This window comes from Halichoerus grypus, chromosome 5, assembly GCF_964656455.1.
Source record: "Halichoerus grypus chromosome 5, mHalGry1.hap1.1, whole genome shotgun sequence".
Taxonomy (NCBI): domain Eukaryota; kingdom Metazoa; phylum Chordata; class Mammalia; order Carnivora; family Phocidae; genus Halichoerus; species Halichoerus grypus.
The window spans coordinates 161517493-161540587 of record NC_135716.1 but is presented as its reverse complement, the minus strand read 5'-3'; positions in this window follow the sequence as shown (position 1 = coordinate 161540587).

Genomic DNA, 23095 nt, shown 5'->3' with positions numbered 1-23095 from the left:
ATTAAACTTTAAAAAAAAGAGCCCTGGTCCAGAGCTGAGCCTGGGGGCAGAGCAGAGGTGACCCTCAAGCTAGGATCAGAGCCCTGCCTCTGCAGGCAAACCACTATGAATCAAAGAAGGTCTAGAAAAAGTCTGGGTGGCCCTGGAAGAACAGCTAGATCTCTATTAGGCTAGGAACAATAGCTGGGCTTCCACCATGGGGTCAGAAGACTCAGCTGAAGGACTCCACATGCTCATGCCACCCCTTCTACCGGCCTCTCTAGAGAGGCTCAGGAGATGCCACCTTCAGGTCCCTGGCTCCCTTAAAACCTCACCTCTATACAAAACTGTTAAAAGTGCCTTCCCAAGGCCATCTGCTAGAGGACAGAAAGCTTTGGACAGTCTGCTAGGCGGATTCTTCTCCCATTATCCCTGATGTGAGGTAGGCAGAGCCTGAAGCTAATGGATCCATTCCAAGCAGCTGGATGGACTCAGGTCTGAATCAGCTTGTTCCCTCATCCTGGGCTTGGACTGACCTCCAATCCTATCTTTGTCTTTTGTTTCTGAGTCATCTCATTTTAATCATGAGCATTTGGCCTCAGCGCAAGACATCACATGAATTCTTGCTCAAGGTCACTTCATTCAGCCCAGCCATGGATCCAGGTTGTTGAGGCATTTAGGGCCCCAGATAAGTGGTGTTCACACAGTCAATGGGGTACTGAGAATCAGTTGGTTTCTCCATCTTCAGGCAATGCCAAAATGTGGACAGATGCTGCCCCCTCAGAGCAGAACTCCATCCCATGGCCAGGAGTGGGGAACTGGCCCAGCCCCCAGGGGAAGGAACAAACAGGACCACATAGGAAGAGGGACCCTGACAACTAGACTGGGAGTCAGGGGTTTGTAAGGGTTCCAGCCCTTCCAGAGGATTCAAGCACTGGCCAAGTCTCCAAATAGAAGCCAGTTCTACATCTGCTCCAGTAAGGTGGGGATGAGGAGGGGAGTTCATGGACAGGCGGTAACTTGGTGATTTGTGGATACCCAGGCCCCAGCCTCCTGTGCCATGGCCTGGGCCATGAGACTAGACTAGACATGCTTGTGGAGACTGGCCTTCTAACACACAGACCTGGGCAGGATGTTGGAGGGCTGAGCCTGGGGGTGAGCGCCCCTGGGGATTCTGGCTCAGCAAGGAGAAGAAGGGATTGAGAGGGACGAGAACAAAGCACCCCTTTGGTTCAGGAAATTAGCAACTGTTCTATGGAGTCTGGCTTAATGGGTCAGCCAAGCTCAGAGTTCCTGGGCTTGACATTGCATCTTGCTGGAGATGTCCCTGCCATTTCCTTTAGATTGAGTGTGGAGAAATGAGAGCATGATGATAAACACTGATTAACCGCAGCCCTAGCTGGGGAGATAAGTTTCTCTTTCCGATCTCACTCTTGCTCCCTCCCTTCCTCTCTCCTCTCTCTCTCTCTCTCTGAAGAAGCACTACTCTTTGTCCTAACCTATGGAACGGTGGGTTAATTGGCTTATAGAGCTGCTGAATATGGAACAGAGCCCTAATGGAGATTTAATCAAAGGAGACAGTTGTGTCGAGTGAGGTGTAAAAGCCATTGAAGATGAATGGAGACGGATACAATTTTCCCCCCAGAGTTATTCAGAGCAATTTTAATAAAGTGCAAGTTTAACTATGGAATGGATTGTGTGACTAAGTGTCATTTTGCTGTAGGGCACAGCAGGGCAAGCAAGGGAAGGAGAACTTGGAAAGTCACTTCAAGAAGATGGAGCCTTTCTCTACCTCAAACAATGGGTGTAAGGCCAAAGTTCAATGCTCCCATTCAAGTCTACCTGTTGCCCAGTGGCCCAACCATGGGACTCGTATCACTGAAGTTTTCTGCATCTTCTGAGGCTTGTGACCAGTGATCTCAGTGGTTAGAACAGAAGGCCTAGGTCACAGCTATGATTTGAGGCCCACTGCCCCAACCATTTGCCAGATACCTCTGCTTGGATCTCTGCATCTTCCCCCACCAACCCCTCTTTTCCTTCAGTTCCCAGCGTAGTTGTCGCTCTGTTTGGGAAGGCTTTCCTGGGTCTCTTAGATGCTCTTCCTGCATTTCTCTAACGACCTTTATATACCATGAAATTGCATAATTGTCTTTTTTTGTTTTTTGTATGTGTCCATCAGCCCCCACCCCCAGACTGTGAGCTCCATGAAATATATATATATCTGAAATCCATTTACTGGGATTATCTTAGACAAGCTATTGTGCAAATTGCTTCTTTACTCAGCAGTATGGCATGGATATCTTTCCATATCAATGCATGTGACTCTATAACAAGCTCTTTAACAGCTGCACCACATTCTTTTGTATGGATGTCGCGTAAATTATTTAACAAATCCCATATCTTTTTCTGCTATAAGGAACATCATTGAAAGGAGCGTTCTCTTACATGTATGTTTTTGAAAGTCATCCGATTAATTCTCTTATAAATTCCTAGAAGGCAAATTGTTGAGGTCAAAATTTTGATATGTACTTTCAAGCCACCCTCCAAAAGAAGTAGAAATGTATGCTAATGTATACTCCCACGAATGCTGAGAATATCTGTTTCCTTACACCCTTTTTAAGCATTGTCAGTCATGTTCATTTTGGCCAATCTGATGGGTAAAACCTGATGTCTCGTTCTTGTTAAATTTGACAATTTAATCATCCAAGAAAGTCCCCATCTACGGAGATGATACAACTATATATCTTGGCAGAGCCATGGGGAATCCCAAAAGCCCATGTGGGGGGAGAGAAAAGCTTGCAGAGACTTTGCTTGGAGAAACTACCCAGGACAAGAGAGCTGGCTCCTTAAAGGAAGAGGCTAGCAGCCCAAACCATTTATTGCAAGAGGTGTGGTCAGACACAGTCCGATTGATGTCGTATCATACCCAAGGAGCCTGGGTGAGTTGTCTAGGTGGCAGCACTTTCAGGCATCTGACTGGCACCTAAGTTATAGATCTGAGAGGGATACCTGAGTGCATGTGAGATCCAGCAGAAACAATACACGGGTCAGAAAGATGGTATATATAATAAGTAAGATGTAAAGTACGTAAAGTAACAACATAAAGGGCTTGAACAACCAGCCCCAAGGTAAAATCAAGAACAGGGAGCTGGACAGAAGGCAGTTAGACTCACGGTGCAGGCTAGTGAACCCCGCAGTCTGATGCTTCCCTGAGCTCACAGTGGGCTAAACACCCCCGTGCCCTGGACATACCAGACCTAAGGGCAACTGATGACTGGAAGCCCTACTGACTGTTGGGCAAGGAGCTCCTGATGCTCTTCCAGGCTGGGTCCTTACTGGTTCAAAGGCTAGGCAGATGGTGGAGCAGGAGCAGATATGGACTGTACTCTTGACAACGGGGTCTACCCAGTAAGGAGCAAGGAGATATCTAGCCTAGAAAACACGTAGATGATTCCTTCTAACCAAGTCCTCTCCCAGTTTAGAGGTGGATGTGAAGGTGGGCAATCAGTGCTATCCTCACAGATCAGAGTTGGGGAGTCTGGATTCTGAAAGGAATGAATTTGAGCTAATGCTATTCCCCCATTGGTTGGTATCACGTCCAGGCCCTGTTCCCCAAAGGAGACCTCGGTGAAATCCAAGGAGGGTGCCTGACTCAGAATGGAGCAGTGTTTGGCCTGCAAGGAGAAGAGGCCAGCCCAAGGGCTCTGGCCAAGCAGGCTGATGCTTGGGCCTAGATTCACAGGGCAATTTCAAAACCACAACCATGAATCAATTCAAATAAGACCCAAGCAGCCCTTACATTTAAGAGGTGAATGTGGGATTTGGGTGTTGAAGTCAAAAAGTTAGGGGCTGAGAAGGGCGCCTGGGTGGCTCAGTCGTTAAACTTTTGCCTTCAGCTCAGGTCATGATCCCAGGGTCCTGGGATCGAGCCCTGCATCGGGCTCCCTGCTCCATGGGAAGCCTGCTTCTCTCTCTCCCACTCCCCCTGTTTGTGGTCCCCCTCTCGCTGTGTCTCTCTCTGTCAAATAAATAAATAAAATCTTTAAAAAAAAAAAATTAGGGGCTGAGAAAACAAAGATGCAAGGCAAGAAGCAAGAAGCAATTAGTGAGTTGATGCCAATGGGTTAAGAACTTTGCCATCAGCAAGACTGAGGTGACCAGAGCACCCTCATAATGTCCCATGGAGTATGGGAATGTGGCCTAGCTTAAGGTAAATGCCCAGACTTAAACAGATGTTTGCTGCCTTTCTTCTCAGTGCCTGGGCCTGCAAGTTAGTGGCCAGCTTTTTGCATGATGGGACAAGGGATGGGTAACTCCACTGGCTTCAGTATCACCTGCAGCGTCACCGGCTCTCACCTCTCCTATAGATGTTGAAGCCACCGTGGGTCAATTGGGATGTCAGTGTTTCTCAGCTGTGCTGGAAAAGCACAGTGAGGATACTTCCCAGAGAAGTTTCCATCCTACAGCCTTTGTGTGTAAAGTGACCCAAATAACCACAGTCTTGCCAGACCCTGGAATCTCAGAGACCTGCTTTCCAAAGGACAGCCACTCTAGCTGGAGAGCAAGACCTGGGGCTCCTGAACGAAAGAGTCACCCCCTACTCTAGGAAGTCCCTTTCACCTCCCACTGGGATCATGCTCCATTTGAACTGACTAGGGGTTGTCCCACAGACTCTGCAACTTGCTCTTACCGCCCCCCCCAGTAGCTCCTTTATTTTATGTCCAAATAAATATTGAATCCAGGTCATTTCCCAAATTTTCTCCTAGCCCAATGAGCTAGACTTAGCATCACATCGACGGCCACACATTTTTTATGACTCTGTTTATCCACTGGCCACCAGCTGAGCTGAGAGACAGCATGGCATGAGAGTTAAGAGCATGTACTGTCGGCTGAGCTGCCTGGGTTCAAGTCCAGGCTCTGCCACTAGCAAACCACGTGATCATAGGCAAGCCACCTCTCTAGCCTCCTTCTGTGTGCCTCTGTGCTATCATCCAAAAGCTGTGGATAATAGTAGTAATATTTCCTGGGTTTGTAAAGATTGAATTAGCATAACTGAAACCCTTCAGACAGCATAACTGGTTGCATTGGCTATTCTTACCACTCACTAATGGCTCCTGGCCAAGGATTATGACCTACATTGGGTAACTAGAAAAAAGAAGGAAACATCTGGGTATATCTCAGTTATTTATTTTGATGAAAGTAATTTATTCACTTTTAATATTCACTAGTACTAATAATGGTACCGACTATGATCTGCTGAGCATCTAGCATGTGCCAAGCACTCTATGGTCCCACTTAATCCCCACAACACCATGTGAAACCGTGTTATTATCCCCCCTTGACAGATGCAGAAACTGAGGCTCGGAGAGATTAGCCAACTGGCCTTCCACAGCAATAAGCAGAGGAAGGCAGATTTCAGTGCATGTCTGGTTGACTCCCAATGTGTACATATTTTTTGTTCTTTCAGTTCTTTTGTTCAAAGTAAAATGAGAAGAATCCTGGCAAAAGATTAACTCCAGTCAGGGATTGTTTAGACATTGTAGTAGCCTCTATTCTTTGTTTTTGTTTGTTCCCTCCCTGTCCATGTCACACTTTCCTGTGGGCAGCCCTACTTCCTGCCCCTTTGACTTGAGGCTGAGCCATGTGACTTGCTTTGCCGCTGGTGTGCCTGCAGACCTGACTTGGCCCACGTCTGAGCAGAACGTCAATGGGCTTGCTGGTCGACCTCTTTCCCTTGAGCTTCTGTCCTCTGCCGTGAGGACAGCACACTGCAGATGGGAGCTGCCTCTTCTGCCAGGCTCCCAGAGTAAGAGGAACTCTGTGGAATTGAGCCAAGCTCAGCAGAGCCCAGAAGAACCCAGCTTAGCTACTGCTGACCAGAAGCCCTCACATAATGTGAGCAGGAAATAAATGTTTGCTCTTGTAAACACCACTGGGATTTGGCAGGAGGGAGCAGAGGATGTTGCCACAGCAAAAGCCGGCTAATACAGACATGGTCCTGGGGGCAGGGGGATAAACCAGGCAAACTCCAGTCCAATGGAATAGGCAAAGGAGAGGACATTCCAAACTCCCTGCTTTGCAAAATAGTAACCCATTTTGTTGTAAAGATGGCCTTTATACCAGCTCACTGCATTTTGGCACATAACTGGTGATTGAAATATGTTCTCTAAAATCAAAACAACGAAGCCACAGAGGACTCAGGAGTGTGAGGAATGAAGGAGAAAGAGGCCAAGGTCCTCTGAATTTCCCTTCCATGGTGAGAAAGTTGGTGGGTGGCTGCAGCAGATGCAGAGAACAAGCCCAAGTTTAAACCGTTTTCCCTGGAGAAGAGCAAGTCCACAGAAAGTGTTCCCTGCAGGGAGATGAGAGAGAAGCCAGGAGAGCCTACATGACCCATGGATTGGGCTCCTACCGTGCCCTGGAGGCTCATAGACTCATTGGGACCTCTCCCCATGACAGATACAAAGTGAAGTTCTCAGTCACCCAGCAGGAGTGGGGATCACGCATAGACCCTCTAAATTCTGGTCGCAACTTGACACTTAGCTGAAGGCAGGCACAAGTCAGGTTTATGGAGAACTCTGTGCACAGTTGGGTGCTAGAGGTCATTCTTTCTTTGCAGTATTGTTCCCAGAGATGCTTGGTAGTCTTTTGAGGGTGAGGCTGATGGTGTTAGTGAAGGTCACTGCTGCCTGATCCATGCCCAAGACTGCCCTTGAGCTCCCGATAACCCTTTGTGTTTCTGCCCCTAGCACGTCCAGGGACAGCTGGCTCAGGCCTTAGGAGAGGACAGGCGGTTTCTGGGGGGGTCTGTGAGGAGGAGAAGAAGGAAGTGTGGGGCCACTCCATCAGGCCTCTCTTATTGGTCCTAGGCCAGCTGAGATCCAGGAAAAGGCTGTAGCAGTGGCTGAAGGTTTCCATGGCAACAGCAGGCAGCTTTGCTCTTTGGGCCTGGAGTTAGCGGAGGAGGAGGTGGGGGATGGAAGGGAGAGGAAAAGTCAGAGGAAGAGAAGAAGTTAGAGGAGGCTCAGAAGGGAAGGAGAAGAGGGAAAAAAGAGGGGAGGAGTGAGGGGAGGCTTATGGAGAGGAAGATGAGGGACAAGAGGAACAGGGGAGGAGAACGAACAAAAGAACCCAAAGGGCTTGCCTCACCTCCTGCAGGCCCTGAGGCGAGAGCACCCACTGCCTAGGACACCGTGAACCCTGCCCCACACGCCCCTGCTCTCCCCTCGCTACCACACAGAGTCAAGGGACCGAGCACAGGCCCGGCTGTACCCTCCAGGAGCTGTCCGTTGGGAGAGCAAGAAGTTTCAAGAACAAATTTCAGCATCTGACAGACCCTGTCCCTGGCCACGCAAGCTGCAGGAAATGCCTTAACGTCTCTAAACTTTGGTTTTTGAATCTAAAAAGAAAAAACATGGAGACAATAACTGCCTCAGTGAAGTTATGAAAATGAAATAAGATAATGCCCGTAAGGGCCTCGGCACGGTGCCTGGCACATGGTAAGTGCTTCATAAATACATTTTATTATTGTTTAGTGTGACTTGGTCATCGTTTAATTTCTCTGTGCCTCCTTCTCCTCATCTGTAACAGAAGAATAATCCCCACCTCGGAGGGTTTTTTAAGTGTATGATTGTAAGTGCTCAATAAATGTTAGCTATTAAAATTATCTTCTTAATAACAAGAGTAAACATTATGTAACGCATGGTCCTTTTTTCAAAGCACATTCTCCACCATCACTTCATTTAACACTTGAAACGACCACGTGCGGCAGACAGAACAGTTTTCTTCTCCTTGTTGTATCTACAGTTCAGCTGTAGCTCTATGACGACTGCTCTGCACCCATCACCTCATCGAATTCTAAAAACAACTCCTCAGCATAAGTATCATCTCATTTGGCAGTTGAGAAAGCCAAGGCACCAAAGGGTAAAGGAATTTGCCTGCCACTTGCTAGTAGGTGTTGAAACTTGGACTTCAATGCAGAATGGCAGGCAGAAGTAACACCACTAATTTGAAACAATTCATTTAATTCAGCATTTTTTGCCCCAAACAAACACTGGTGATTTGTGCTATGATTCTGCAGAACAGAGTGAAGGTAAGGAGCCCTGGGTCTTTAGGGAGTCTCATCCACATGACATAAGTCCATACCCAGTGGACCCTGGTCACTGGACAAGCTCCCTGGAGACCTCCAACAGCTGGGTCCAGAGCCTGGAATGGAGCAAGCAGTCCAAAAAAAAAAAAAAAATACACTGAGATTGCCCATCAAAGTCAGACAAGGAACAAAGAAGCCCTTTTCTGCGCGTCCTCGGAGGGCCTCATCCAGGGTCACGGAAGGAGGAAGCAAGGTAATTTAGATGTTTTCCCCTTGTTTTATTTTATTTTATTTATTATATTTTTTGAGGAAGGAGGCAAATTGAAGATATTTCACTTTCCTTCTGATAAAATTTAGAATACTTTTGTGCTTGTTTTAAGAAATTGTGTGTGTGTATTGATGTCTGCATTTCAGTTCCGAGAGAAGAGAACAGGAGAGGGGAAGAGGAAGGAGGGACTAGGAGGGAAGGGGAGGGGAGGGGAGGGAGGGGAGGAGAGAGAGAAACTGGGGAAGAGAGGGAAGGAAGAGGATGAACAGAAGTAGAGAGACACAACCACAGAAGAGACAGAAAGACAGATGCCAAGAGATGTAAGAGGAGGGAAGATAGACGCCAGAGAAAGAGAAAGAGAGAAAGAACAGCAGAAAAGGAATGGCAGGCAAATCCACGGACTGTGACAGAAAAGCATCCAAAAGAAATGGGCAGATAGACAAGGAAGCAGAGACACACAGAGGTCAAAAGGCAGACACGAAAGGAAAGAGAGCAAGCCAGAGAAGAAGCCCTTCTTTCCTTCTTGTCAAAAGAGAGACACATGTGCTCCATGAATGAAGACATACATAAGGTTATGAACACACATCAGTGTGCCCAAAGCTGGGGAAAAGAAATCTCTCTCTCCCTCTCTCCCTCTCTCCCTCTGCCTCTTGCCCTCTCCCCCACCCCTCCCTTACCTACTCCTCTTCAGGAGGGAGGGCTGAATCAGCTCTCTACATTCTAAAAAGCTATGCTCAGGGGCGCCTGGGTGGCTCAGTTGGTTAAGCGACTGCCTTCGGCTCAGGTCATGATCCTGGAGTCCCTGGATCGAGTCCCGCATCGGGCTCCCTGCTCGGCAGGGTGTCTGCTTCTCCCTCTGACCCTCCCCCCTCTCATGCTGTCTCTCTCATTCTCTCTCTCTCAAATAAATAAAATCTTTAAAAAAATAAAATAAAATAAAAAAAAAAATAAAAAGCTATGCTCAGCCAGAATTTGTGATAAAGGTGCTTTAAATCAGAGCTAAAATTTGGCAGCACAAATGTTCTAGAAATTCTCATCTCATTGTGAAAATAAAGAAACCTTAATTTCATATTCGGGGGCTTAGAATCATCCCATCTCATCTCTCAAAGAAATAGGCTTTTTATTGTCACAAATCATTCCTATTGCCACTAACCTTTTAAAATATTCGTGTATTTTTACTGAGATGTTCCTGCTTCTGATATTGCCTCAGGTGGGGTGAATTCGGTGTTTGTTCGATAAGCAGTTTTGATGCACCTACTAGGTTCAAGGCCTGGACTGAGCTAGGCTGGATGCTCTGGGTAAACAGTAGGACTTGCCTTGGTCACAGGCTGTATATTCGTATCCTAGGCAAGGGTTGGATCAATACCCACTCCTTCCAGATAACCACACCAAGGTGACTTTGCTTGTGCTCCCCAACTGTCCCAAGATAAACCTGGAAGGTGAGTTTCCCCAGGGTAGGGTGAAGCTTGGACTCATGGCACCAATCTACCTGTCCCTCTGTTCTGACGCCTTTTACCAATGGTAAAGGCAGGCCTACTCTGAAGCCCTGGCATAAGCTCCATAACTGTGCCCAGTTCTGCTAGAGCCAGTGAAGCTATGGGAAATGGTAGAGGGCGGAATTTCTGGAAGTAGCTTTAATATGCATTTGCATTGCACAGAGAGCATTCCCTATGCAGTGGTCACTGAAGGCACCCCACCCACCCCAGAGGTCACCTGAAGACAATTCCCTTACACACAGCTCCTGGCTTCATACACCTCTCAACCTGAGGTTGTTCTCTGGAGACCAGGGAGTGAGCGCCTGGCAGGTGAAGCTCCAGGAATGACCCGCAAACAATGAAGCTCAGGAGGCAGTGAATAAATAACCCAGTTGGAAAAATCCAAGGTATGTTCTACATAGTTTCTGAGAGAGTCCCCAGCAGGACTGAGCCCCAGTTCCCCACAGTGAGAACCCACTCATAAATTTGCCCTTGATTGGTTTTAGTCTTCCCATTGTCTCACTCTTCCACCCCTTCACTGTCCTCATTGGGATCAACAACCAAATAAACTTTTCGTATCTAAATCCCTGTTTCAGGGAGGTCCAAACTAAGATACCCTTCTATTCGCTAAGTCAGCCCTCACAACAGCACTGCAGAGGCAAGCATCATTATTCTCAGTGTTGGAATCTGTTCTTTGAACACCTACTCTTTGCCAAGGACTCCGCTAGGCACTGGGCATACATACATGGTCCTGCCCTCATGAAGCTTGTGTTCTAGACTGAAAGAGGATGCTAAACAAATAATCACATAAATAAATTAAATTCATTATTGTGGCAAGTGCTACAAGTGAGAGGTGTCTGCATTCTAAGACTGTAAACTAGGCATACCTGAACTAGTTGAGAGGTCAGATAAGTCCTTCCTGTAGAAATGACTCTTCAGTTGAGATCAGAAAGAGGAGTAGAATCTAACTAGGGAAGATAGAAAGGAAAAATATTTAGAACAATAAGAACAACTTGAATGAATAATGAAACTGAGGCAAACAGAGGTTAAGATCTCACACAAATACATTTTGGGAAGAGGGTTTGATTTCAGACCTGACTGCAGTGTCCAAGCTCTTTATGTTATACTCAACAGCTGAGATGGAGATGGGTGTCTAGGAGTGGGAGGTGACTTGTTACTCTCATTATTCATATTATGAAAGGATTAACTACAAGCTTCCTTTAAATAGAAAACTCTCATAGGGCATTTAGCAATTAACTCAATCACAAAAGAGGAAATTACAAATTTACCTAAATGTATCTTTGGGTACAAAAGGGAAATATCTGAAAGTGTATAGAGTGGATGCTCTGAAATCACTGAGAGTTGGGCATCTTCCCAAGCCTATCTCATAACATCTAGCACAAAGGTAGCTGCCGTCCTTGTGGGGGGGAGGAGAGTGAGGTTTTCCTGAGTGGCTGATACATAGGAAGGCAGTGATCTCTGGGTGTCCAGGGTCATAGGCCTCCCTTCAAAGCAGAAATCCAAAGAGTGTTCTGCCAAGGGAAAATAATACTCTGAATGGGGGGATAATTCATTCTTATTTCTGGTTAGTATGTAAATGTATGTAAAAGACCTATAACTTTCATGATAACAACAAGCAAAAATAAATAAATATGCTATGAAACTATCAAAGAGCAGTAGATGCAAGGAAGCCTTGATAAATTGAATTCCAGAGAGGAATGAGCCCTTCATAGGTGAGTGTAAAATAATGGTGCTTCCATACCTGAAGGCAAGAAATCTGGGAATCTGAGAAGAGTCCCAAACATAAATATCAATCACTTGTCCCATTTAGGAATTTTGCTGAGTAGCCACCAGAGGAAATGTAGCTGGAAAGTAGAGAAGTTTGTGCAGCCTTGTGTTTCTTGGACTTTCACAGCTTTGCTGGAATTTAATCCAAAAGTGATCCAAATCTATTTGAACCTGCAGTGCAACTCCCTCTCCAGTAAAATTCTGAAATTTCAGGGAGATCAGCCCCTTGGTCAAGGTCAATGTCAAGGATACAGATGAAAGTCAAAAAAGATGCCTCTTTGGTCTCATTTGATATAAGAGGCAAACGTAATCTAATTAAAGCTGTGTTCCAGTCCTAGCTCAGTTCAATTCTGAATTTTACCTGACAGAGAAAAAGTCTTGTGATGTGTGCAATAACAAACAAGTACATATACAAAAATTATACCTTAGTGTCCACTGTTTTTATACGCAAAATTCTGGCACAAAATAAAATAATTACAAGGTATGGGAAAAGCAGAAAAATGTGATACATAATCAAGAGAAAAATAGTCAGTAGAAATAGACTCACAGAGGACTTTAAAATAACTATTATGAACATATTAGATAATTTACAGGAAAAAAATGAATAAAATACATGAAAAAAGTAGAATATCAGGAAATAAATGGAAATATTAAAAATTAAAAGTTAGAAAGAACCAAGTAGAAATCATAGATCTGAAAATTTATTTATTTGAAATTAAAAGTTAATCTTATGGGCTTAACAGCAGATTGGGTACAATAGAAGTAATGAACAGTAAACTTAACAAGTCAGTAGAAATTACCCAAATTGAAACACAGAGAGAAAAGGGCTAAACAGAACATCAGTTACAGGTAGGCTAACATAAAATGACCTAACGTACATGTAAGTGAAGTCCCAGAAGGAGCGGAGAGGGACAACAGATATTTTTAAAATATGTAAATACATTATTGCAATTTTTTTCAAATTTGACCTTAAAAAATTAACCTAGAGATCCAAGAAGCCCAGCCAACCCTTAACATAATGAATATGAAGAAAACCACACCTCAGTACATTATAGTGAAGCCAAAAAGACAAATAAAATCTTTAACCATTTGCAACAAGATGGAAGGAGCTAGAGAGTATAATGCAGAGCAAAATGTCATTTAGAGAAAGAAAAATACCATGTGATTTCACTCATATGTAGAATTTAAGAAACAAAACAAACCAAGGAGGAAAAGGGGGGGCAAACAAAGAAACAGACACTTAACTATGGACAACGAACTGATCGTTACCAGAGGGAAGGTGGGTGGGGGATGGGGACAATAGGTGGTGGGGACTAAGGAGTACACTTGTCCTGATGAGCACTGAGTGTCATGTGGAAGTGAGGCATCACTGTATTGTACACCTGCAACTAGTATTACACTATTTGTTAACCACCTGAAATTTAAATAAAAACTTTTTAAAAAAATGAAGCAGTACCTAGCAAAAAGTAAGTGTTCAGTGTCAGCTATTATTATGGTTATTTTTTTCTTTGAATTATTTTCCTTTATTACAAAATGGTTTAATATATGATTGTGTACAGAATCCTATGTAAAGTGATTGCAGAGATTCTATCCATCATGTTTAGTTTGATATAAACTATTGTCTTATGAAATAAAAAGACTTTTCACATATAAGAAAAGAATAAATGAAAATCTAAAAGCGAAAGAAATCTTTTCTGATAGAGCTTTCAATAAGACTTGGTATTGGCTTGTAATAAAGAGGAAAACAAGTACAGAAAGAAAAAAAAGAAAGAAAATCTTTAAGGCAACCAGAAGAAAGACAGACATACACATGCACGCACACCCGTAGGACTTTCACTCTAGCCACACTGAAATATTTAAAATTACCTGTCTGTGCCAGCTTCCCCAGGCCAGCAGGCCTTTGAATATTCTGCCTGCTATGTTTAGCATGCTGTACAAAAATCTTGTAAGTCGGACATTCTTCTATACTTCTTGCAAAACCCAGCCAAAGGGTTACATTATAATGGGTATGTGTCTTTATTTGGACTGACTAGATCTTTGAACAACTTTCCTACGTTTGGAGAATTACCCATCTTCCAAATCCCCTAACAGAAGCCATATTTTTCTCTGCTTCCCCTACAGCTAGGACACAGAGATGTGACCTGGGTTTTACCAATCAGACACATCACACTGGGCTTTGAACAAAAGCTTGTGACTTCCAGAATCAGGAACTATGTGGGGTCTAGTGGTGGCAGCAGGAACTGCAGCCCAACATCAGCAGCAGGAGTCTGATGGGCGCGTCCAATGTCTGGCAACCGCAGGGTGGGTCGTGGGCTCCTGTGACCATGCCCAGGGCAGCAGCCAGGATGTCTCCACTGAGCCAGGTCTGCAGTGTCATTTTGGGTGTTGCTCGTGAATGCATAATCTCTAGGCGCTCCTAGAAGTTCCCCAAGTTCTCTAATATCCTTTCTTAAATCTCTTTGCTGTTCAATGAGCCAGGATGGGTTCGTGTGTTTGCAGCTAAGAGCTCTGAATGACACAGCTGCCCTGCCCTGAAGTCTCCAGAACTCCCTTTCCTGCTATCTCCTACTGACCGTGACCTCTATACACACACACACTGGAAAGTCATCCCCCGTTCCTGGCTCCCACAGCGCCCTGTGCTGCCTCCCCTCCCAGGGACATTACTTACAGTTTCCTATAGCTGTTTATTTATGTGTGTCTCCCCACTGGATTGTGACCTACTTTCGGGCCAGGTCATAGCTTCTTCCATTGCCACTTCTTCACTGAATGCTTAGCAGAGCCTGGGCCCGCCCAGCAGAGATGCTCAAAGGGAGTTGATTGATTACATGTTCAGCGAAGGCAAGGTCACCATGTACCCACGGGAGAGAAAATGTAGTGCCACTTTTTCTTAAAATCCACATAAGAAAAATTCCAACAGGCCCAATCTCTTTTCTCTTTCTAACAGGGTCTTGAAGCTGATTCAAAAAAGAGCATGTAGGGACGCCTGGGTGGCTCAGTCGTTAAGCATCTGCCTTCGGCTCAGGTCATGATCCCAGGGTCCTGGGATCGAGTCCCGCATCAGGCTCCCTGCTCCTTGGGAGCCTGCTTCTCCCTCTGCCTCTCTCTCTCTCTCTCTGTCTCTCATGAATAAATAAATAAAATCTTTAAAAAAAAAAAAAAAAAAAAAAAAGAGCATGTAGACAGTTGTGTCTGTAACTCAGTGAGGCGTGTGGTGCTGGCCCAGGAGTGGGCTGGAGAAGGATGGTGCATCCATAAGCAGCTGGGTGAGGGTCAGGATCTTCCTACTGAGCTCAGTGCATGGCTCTGTCTCACGCAGCACTGCTAGATGGGCCCAGACGGCATCACAAATCCATTGACGCAAGTCAGAAATGAGGACTATTTTATGGATCACTCTGAGTAGTGGCGTACTGGTAAATGTTTAACAACTGGCTTTTCAGGAGGAAGAAAAGCCCACATTTGTGGCATTTGCCAATTTTCATGGTGTAAATACTCCCACCACAATGCCGCCCTGCCCCCCATGCCAGGGTAATGGTTTCCAATGTGGAGTTGGGAAGAGACACACAATAACACAAGGTCATATGGTGTTTCTATCATAAAGATACAACAGACATAAATAAATAACTGCAAGAGCATCAATAATAGTAAAACAGACTATATGTTATGTTAAATACAATTAGAAATTACATAAATCATTAGAAATATTTATTAGAAATAATGAGAAATTGGTGAGTTTTTAGTATTTATTATCTTAGTTTAGAAATATAGTTAAGTATCAATTTATATAATTTATTTTTTTTAATGGCTGCATTTCATAATCAGCTTACAGAATTCCTGAAAATTTAACAACAGGCTCCTGTGAGCTGGTGTGATCTGGCTCAGCATGCCATTCACTCCATGCCACCTCCAGTGACATCATCCGGTCTTCAATACCTGGCTGATCCGTTAGTACAAAAGAAAGGAAACCAGAGGCTCCAAGTAGATGCAAGCTTGTCCAAGATCATCCTGCTAATTTCTGACAGCACTAAAGCAAATCAAAATAATGGCTGAAGTTTAGAGATGCCAACCACATGTCAGGCGCTGTGATAAGCATTTCACATAAATCATTTCGTCTTCACCACGACCCTATGACATAGGTTCTGTAATGAGTCCCCCTCTTTAGATTAAAATAATAATGATAATAGTAATAATAATAAACTGCAGAGAAGTTAAGTGATTTGCAAGGGCACACAACTAGAAGTACTGGAGCCAGGATCTAAACCCAGGCCATCCGACCCCAAGGGTCATGCTCCTCCCTGTCACCTCTAGTGCCTTAGGTTTTCTGACTTTGTACCACACTATCACCCCTCATTTTGAACTCAGACAAAAGTACCTGCTTATTTCCACAATGCTTAACTGCACCCTGTGTATACTGGATCATTCCATGCCTTTTGCTAAAAATCCCACTAGGACAAGGCTTTTTTAGTTTTCCAATAGGAAGGAGATATTTGCCCCAAACCACGATGATCCCTTAGCAACCAAAGACTTCTGTTTTCAAAGAGATCAACTGGGATCTGGAATGGAATCCAGAGCCATAAGAAAAGGTCCTTGCTTCCTGGAACTGGACTCTGTAACACATGGTATTTATTCATTATCTGATATCCTCAATATATTTATTCGTTCATTAAGTATTTATGAAGAACCCATTAGGTGCCATGCACAGTGTGAAGTTCACATGGCTGTGCAATCTGTTAGACACCATCAAAGCCGTTTTCAGGACCCAAGAGCCTTTCAAGGGTTCCTGGGAATATTCGAGACCTGAAAATAATTAAGATCATCTCCATAATACAAAGACTGCAAAATTAAATCAACAAGCATCTACTTGAAAGTCTACAAAGAATAACCTTATGTCAACCTGTCAACTGCTTTTCAGCACAACTCTTATATGGTTATATAAAAATTATATTTAATGTGGCAGTGACATTATAGTTGATTTTAAATAAGGCAGGTCTCTAAAACGAATAGTCCCTTAATCCTATGAAGGTCGTGAAACAACCTAGAGGTGCTAGGGAAACAAAAATGCCTAAGACCTAATCTCTGGCTTCAAGGGAGCCTAATCTTGTGTTTTGTTTATTTACTTGTCTATTTTTATGTTCTAATCATGAGTTCCCGGAAGGCAAGGATTTTGCCCTCTGAGTTCTTGTTAAACTTCATATTCCCTGGGCCTAAAGGAGGGTTGCATATACAATAGGACCAACATGTTGGCTAGACAAACACGATCAGGTTAGTGCTGTGATTTATACTCTAAATTCTGACAATCCATAAGGACTCAGAAATCATGCTCTTGCATCCTCTTGCACGGATGTGGAAACACACACACACACATACCCGTTCATCCCCTAGCCACTAAATTCCACAAGGGATGGAAGGAAGGGAGGAAATTAACACTGGTGAGTAGCTACAAAACACTAGCTACTGTGCTGGGTACTGTTCATACATCAAATATGCAACATGTAAATATCCCCCATGCCTGCCACATTGTAATGGGCATTGCAGATAACTAGGAATTTGGAGTCATTTGTTCTTGAACCGTCTATGCTTTTCCCAACTTCTGTTTGTAATACCTTTTGCATATCCTCTTACATGCCAAGTGCAAGATGCATGATTGTAAAAGGGAGTGACAATTTCAGGCAGATTATAAAACAAGCGGGAAAGAGTCACCAGAAGAGGGGCTAAATTTCTTGAGATTCCTCCTGCTGCTCATTTAATGAAATGTTTATCTCTCTTACACTTATCATCATTTCATTCGGATTCCTGGACCAATCTTGTCACTTCAGGCAGCTTTAATGACTTTCATTTATGCGAGCTCAAGTCTGCCACTTCTGAACTGGCTGTCCACCATCAGGCACCCTTAGCTTTCCTCATTCTCACGGAGCCAAAATATTTCCATGGTCCAGAGAAATCGCACTGTGGGGAACTGCATTACTCCCGTGTCAGCATTCCATGGACTGAAGGTGATTATTTCAGAGGGATGGACTTAAAGCTGCCCAAAGCTCAGGGAAAGATAAAGAAGGGTGTGAAGGTCCCAGGGACATGGGAAAGCAGTTTAAGGCATAGAGTCCATCTGCCCCATTTCAGATTTGACCCTCAGATCTCAGCAGGATTAGTTTGAGTTATGTGGTTTTAAGAAACAGTTGCTTAATGTTATATAAATATGAATTTACATGTATGATTGAGGGCTTTTGCTTCCCTGACTTGAAGGTTAATTTTTTAAATTAGCATTCGTTGTACTAATTATGTTGCCATGCACTGTGCTAAGAGATTTCTGTTCATTATCTCTACTGAACCCATCAGCAAACTTATACAGTAGGTATGAATATTTGCATTTACAAATTGGAAACTGAGGCTCAGGAAAGGGAGGTGACTTGCTCAAAGTCACATATCTTGTCAATATCTTGAGCTGTATGATTTGTTTTTAAGACTTAACACATATTATTGAGCCCCTTTGTCGGACCAGAGGGAACGACAGACATGTAAATTTGTAAGTTCCAGAGAGCATGTAAACTGCTGTAGAAGAGATAGAAACAGGGTTCTTTGGGAGAATGAGATAGGGAAGGGGGAGTGGAGGGAAGGAACAGAGGGGCTTCACAAAGCAGGTTGCAGTTGAGCTGGGCTTAATGCTGAAGCTTGAGTTTGCCTGATGGAGAGAAAAGGGAATGGCATTGGAGGCAGAGAGAAGCTCGGAAGCAGTGGAGGTGAATGTGGGAAAGGGACCTGGGAAGTCCAGGGAACTGCTGAGGGGGCATGACAATGGCTGGGATCCAGGGTCAATGAGAAGACTTCATAAGACAGCGAGCTGGAGAGGTAAACCAGCATTAGAGTTTGGAAATCGTGGCTATTTAGCATGAGCAGACATGGCAGAGGAGGGGACTGTGGCTGACAGAGAAGACACTGTGGACCCATAAGGAGGTACCTGGAGGAGTCCAGTGGAGAAACAGTGGGTCTTGAACCAAGGCACCTACTGTGGACGTGGAAAGCATGGAACAGTGTTGGGAAGTTGATGTTTAGTCAGCATACATTTTTTAAAAATCTCCTGGGAAATGATCCAAAATTGCAGATTCCAGGACCCACTCCAGGATAATAGAATTCCCTTCATCTGGAGTAGGACCGTAAAATCTGCATGTCAACAAGCACCTCCAAGAGGTTCTGATGCAGGTGCTGTGCAGATACCTCCTTGTGAGCTATTCCTAGGACAGGAGAGCTTGGTGATGGATTGAGTGTGAAAGTGAGGGAGGGGGAGGAGTTGAGTTTATGTCCCCCTTCCCTGACATTGTCCCCCATTTCTTCTGATTTCCTTCTTTTTTTCCCCTTTCTTTGGCTCACTCTCAGCCCATGTGGTTTGTGTAGAGCCCCATGTGACCAGGCCTAAGTGAATCAGGTCTTCACTCCTTACTCATTCAGGGATGGACTGACGACTCAATCAGAGCCAATTCTAAGACTACTGAGGGAAAAAAGCAAGTAATCTTCCTTGTTGGCCTTGAACCTGGCAGGATAAGATGCTGCAGCTGCTTCACCCAGGTAGAACCTGAGAACAAAGCCAAGAGAAGACAGGTGTGAGAGATTTGAAAAATCAAAATCTTAATGTCATTGTTTGGGTCCTGAATCCAGCCATGTCTAAAGCCAGTATACCCCTAAACTTCTCATGACGGGTGCCTATAATTTGTTTGCCATTGTTGTTTTTTGCTTAACATCATTTTGTGTTGGGTTTTCTGTCACTGACAAAGAAAAACTGCTGATCACTTTAAGAAAATATGATACATAAAAATCTTACCTTACAAATCAGATAAATGAAGAGTTGATTACTTCTATTAAAAAGGGATTCACTCACAGCTTCTTTTGAAGAGTGAGCTTCCCCAAGGTATGAAGTGTAGAATTTGATTTATTAAATTTGATTTACACATGACCTTTTCAGGAGGACAATCTTAAATGCAAAATGAGAGCTGCTTTACCAGGATAATTGCTCTCAGAGCCACTCCAGTGTAGTCAGGGGCCAGCCAGGATGGCTCCCCCAAACACCAGCTTCCCTGCCCTACCTTTTGGGGTCTAAATTTGATTTTACAGCTTCCATGTCCCACCTACCTGCAGCAGGACCTGATCTAGCTGGTACACAAGTCTGATCTGATGTACAAGTTGTTCCCAACTGTAAGTTGATGGTATTTGTGTAACACTCCTAAGAGAAAACAGGCTCAGTATGTGATTCCTTAGTGTATTAATTAATACAGTCATTGTTCTTTATCAGTAACCCAGATGGAAAGACTTCCTGTTAAGGCATGTGTTTCTCTGGGTTGACATGAATGAGTCACTGGGTTTCTCATTCTATGGGTAGATGATCTCCTGGTGTCAGGGCTACAAGAAATTCAGCACAGCCCCAGCTCAGTGTTCAGGGCAAAGCAAAGAATGCTTTTGGCATCTATATGGGCCCTATCTTAAGCTAGGGATTGGCCTCACTTTTACATTCTCTGTTCTGGGAATGGTAGAGGCTCATTGCATGGATCTTCATTGGATGATTCAGTGATTAGGTCACTATCTGGGAAAGTCTGAAAAGGAGACCTTAGTCATGGGGTTAGTCTATTCAGTCTTCTGGAAACTCCTTTGTTCTAAAAGTCAGAATGTTAGGAGGACCAGAACCCATCCACTCCTCACCTGGACAGCAGCAATATCCCTGAGTCTCCCACTTAAAATTCCCTTCCAGGTCTAGAAATGGAATTTCTCAGCTCCAGTCTTTAAATTTCTCCCCTTCTACCTCAGGGCTTTTGTAAATGCCTTTATTTCCAACTTAGAAAGCCTCTTTCATTTCCTCCCCCAATTCATTGTGGGGAGCAATAAAGCTAGATTTTTCTTTCCAGCCTAGGGCACGTTCCTGGTTCTCTTTCTTGGTTCCCAAGGTCTCATTCTTCTCTCTAGCTTTTCCTGCTCCTACCTGTGAACAGTCAGAGCTTGCTTCCCTCCCTCTCTCATTCAGTCATTCTGCCTTTGGAAGGAGCAGAGGGCTCAGCTAATCATACTCCTCGGTTCATAGCACATACCATCAGCATCTGCCTGTTTAAAGTTCTGCTCTTGCTAGATTTTGTTTTATTATTTGCTGCTCCGTCCTCCCTCTCCAGTCTCATTTCCCATAAGCACTTACTATACTGTGTTTGGTACATGCCCTTGAATATGAAATGTCTCCATGAAAAATCTGTAATATTGCTTTGTGAATGAGTTTTAAATGTACATAAGTGGCATGTGCTACAGATTTCATGCTTTTTTCCTGTTTTTTTTTTATCACTCTCTTACAGTTCTATTCATGTTGCTGTGTATATACCCATTTTGTTGTTCTAACTTCTACACCATAGTCCATAAATGCATCCTCTACATTTTCTTATCAGTTATTTAACGACAAGTATCTTGATTGCCTAAAACTCCCTGCTGTCACCAACAGTGCTTCTATGAACATGGGGAAGATGAGGTTGTAATGCCGGGCTTGGCTTTGTCTATGCTGAAAATCAATAAGCTAGAAATTGGGTTCAGTCTACATCCCAACAGAATCATGAGTAGGAAATTGCAATGAAGTCTGGTGGGGTCTCAGGGGATACAGAAAGCCCATCTCTAGACCAGTGGTGGTTCTCAACCTGGGCTGCACATTAAGATTAACGGGGGAGTACTTAAGAAGTACTTAACAAATACTGTGCCCACGTCTCACCTAAGACCAATTAAATCACTTTCTCTGGAGTGGGACCTTACATAGGTATTTTAAGAGCTCATGAGGTGACTTTAATATGCAGCCAGGATTGAAAATATTACCTTAGACTAAGGGCCAGACTTAGAACGGGGAGCATCTGGCATTTATCATTGAGCACATCAGTGTGACGGGTTAGGGACCTGATGGCAAAAAGGAAGTCCTGGAGGTAAAATACATGGAGAAATTATGAGAAAGCTGACTGCAACTATGATTATCCACCATTCACTAGAAGGATGATGCAACAGGAACCCAGCACCACTAGTTCAAGGCCTGGAGGGAACTGAATTATAGAAGATATTTTAATTTGTGTCTAATAATTAGAAACTCAAAACTTCCAAATGATTGAATAATTACAGAAATATGTGAAACCCTAAGGCCTTTAACAAGACTGCCATGGATCATTACCCAGGCCTCGTGAGTGCCCAGCTGACAAACCTGGGACTCTGGCGCCCTGTTCAAGGTGCTGAACCCCAATATACTTATTGCTGGGTCCCCTCTGCCAGCAGGAAGCAGATTCCCAGGGGCACCCAGAACAGACCCAGCAGGCCCCCTGCAGAGTCAATTTCTCTCTGCAGTCTGTAGGTAAACCCCTCACCACGTTGATGTTCTCAAGCCACGGAGAAAGTTTAATCTCCAAATTGGTGGCAATGGGGCTGACTCTGAAAATGACTCTCTCCTTCCAAGCCTGCCTTTGTTTTCCTTCCTGCTATATTTCCATATAATCAGAATATCCAGCAGTAAAGTGGCTTCTATTATAGGGTGGGGGGAGGACATTAGAAGGGAGATAATTAACATTAGTTGAGCATCTACTATGAGCAAGGCAAGGTGCCAAACAGTTTATACTCTTTATTTTGTTTAAACTTTACAAAAAACCCTGATAATCCCTATTTTATGTATATAATATCAGAAGCTCAAAGAGCTTAAGCGACTTTTCCAAGGCAAATTATCTAAGAAAAAGAGGCAGAAAAAATTATTCAAACCATGTTCTCTCTGATTCTAAAATTTGAACTTAGTCTACATTGAGGAAAATCTAACTTGTTTCCAATTCTTGCCCAGACAAGAGATACCATAACTTCTCTTGTGTCCCCTAAGTGCATTCTAAGTTCTCATTATAGGTAGATTCTTCTTGGTACCTAATCTATATCCTTCCCAGGATAATTGGAACACCCTAGGAAGATGTAGATGATCTGATGAGTGTTACATTTATGAGCTGGCCCATTCAATTGAGAAGGGGAAATTCAGTCTATAATAGATGGACCATAACCTCAAATTCCAGTGGTTTGGGCTACAAAAACCTATCCTCTGAAGGCAGCCCCCCCCAAGGAAAAATGTCTGGAAATATGCCAACATGCAGCCGTGGGTCCTGCCATGGGCAAAGAAGATGTAGTTATTCTTAGACATCACTCCTGGGTCCCATGCTGCTGCCTGCATCTCATTAGTGAAGAAAGTTCAGAAGAAGACCCATACCTGATTCTTTAAAGGAGTGGTTCTTTGAGTGTCTCTGGACCAGCAGCATCAACATCACCTAGGAATTTGTTAATTGCGCAAATTCCCAGGCTCCATGTCAGACCGACTAAACCAAAAACTCTGGGGGTAGATCACATTAATCTGTGTTTTAATAGATTACACACACACACACACACACACACACAGAGAGGCTGAAAAAACCTACTTTGAAAGCTTCCGCTGCTCAATAAAGAAATGCCAAGTGCCAAACTGTACATCTGTTTGGCTGAGGG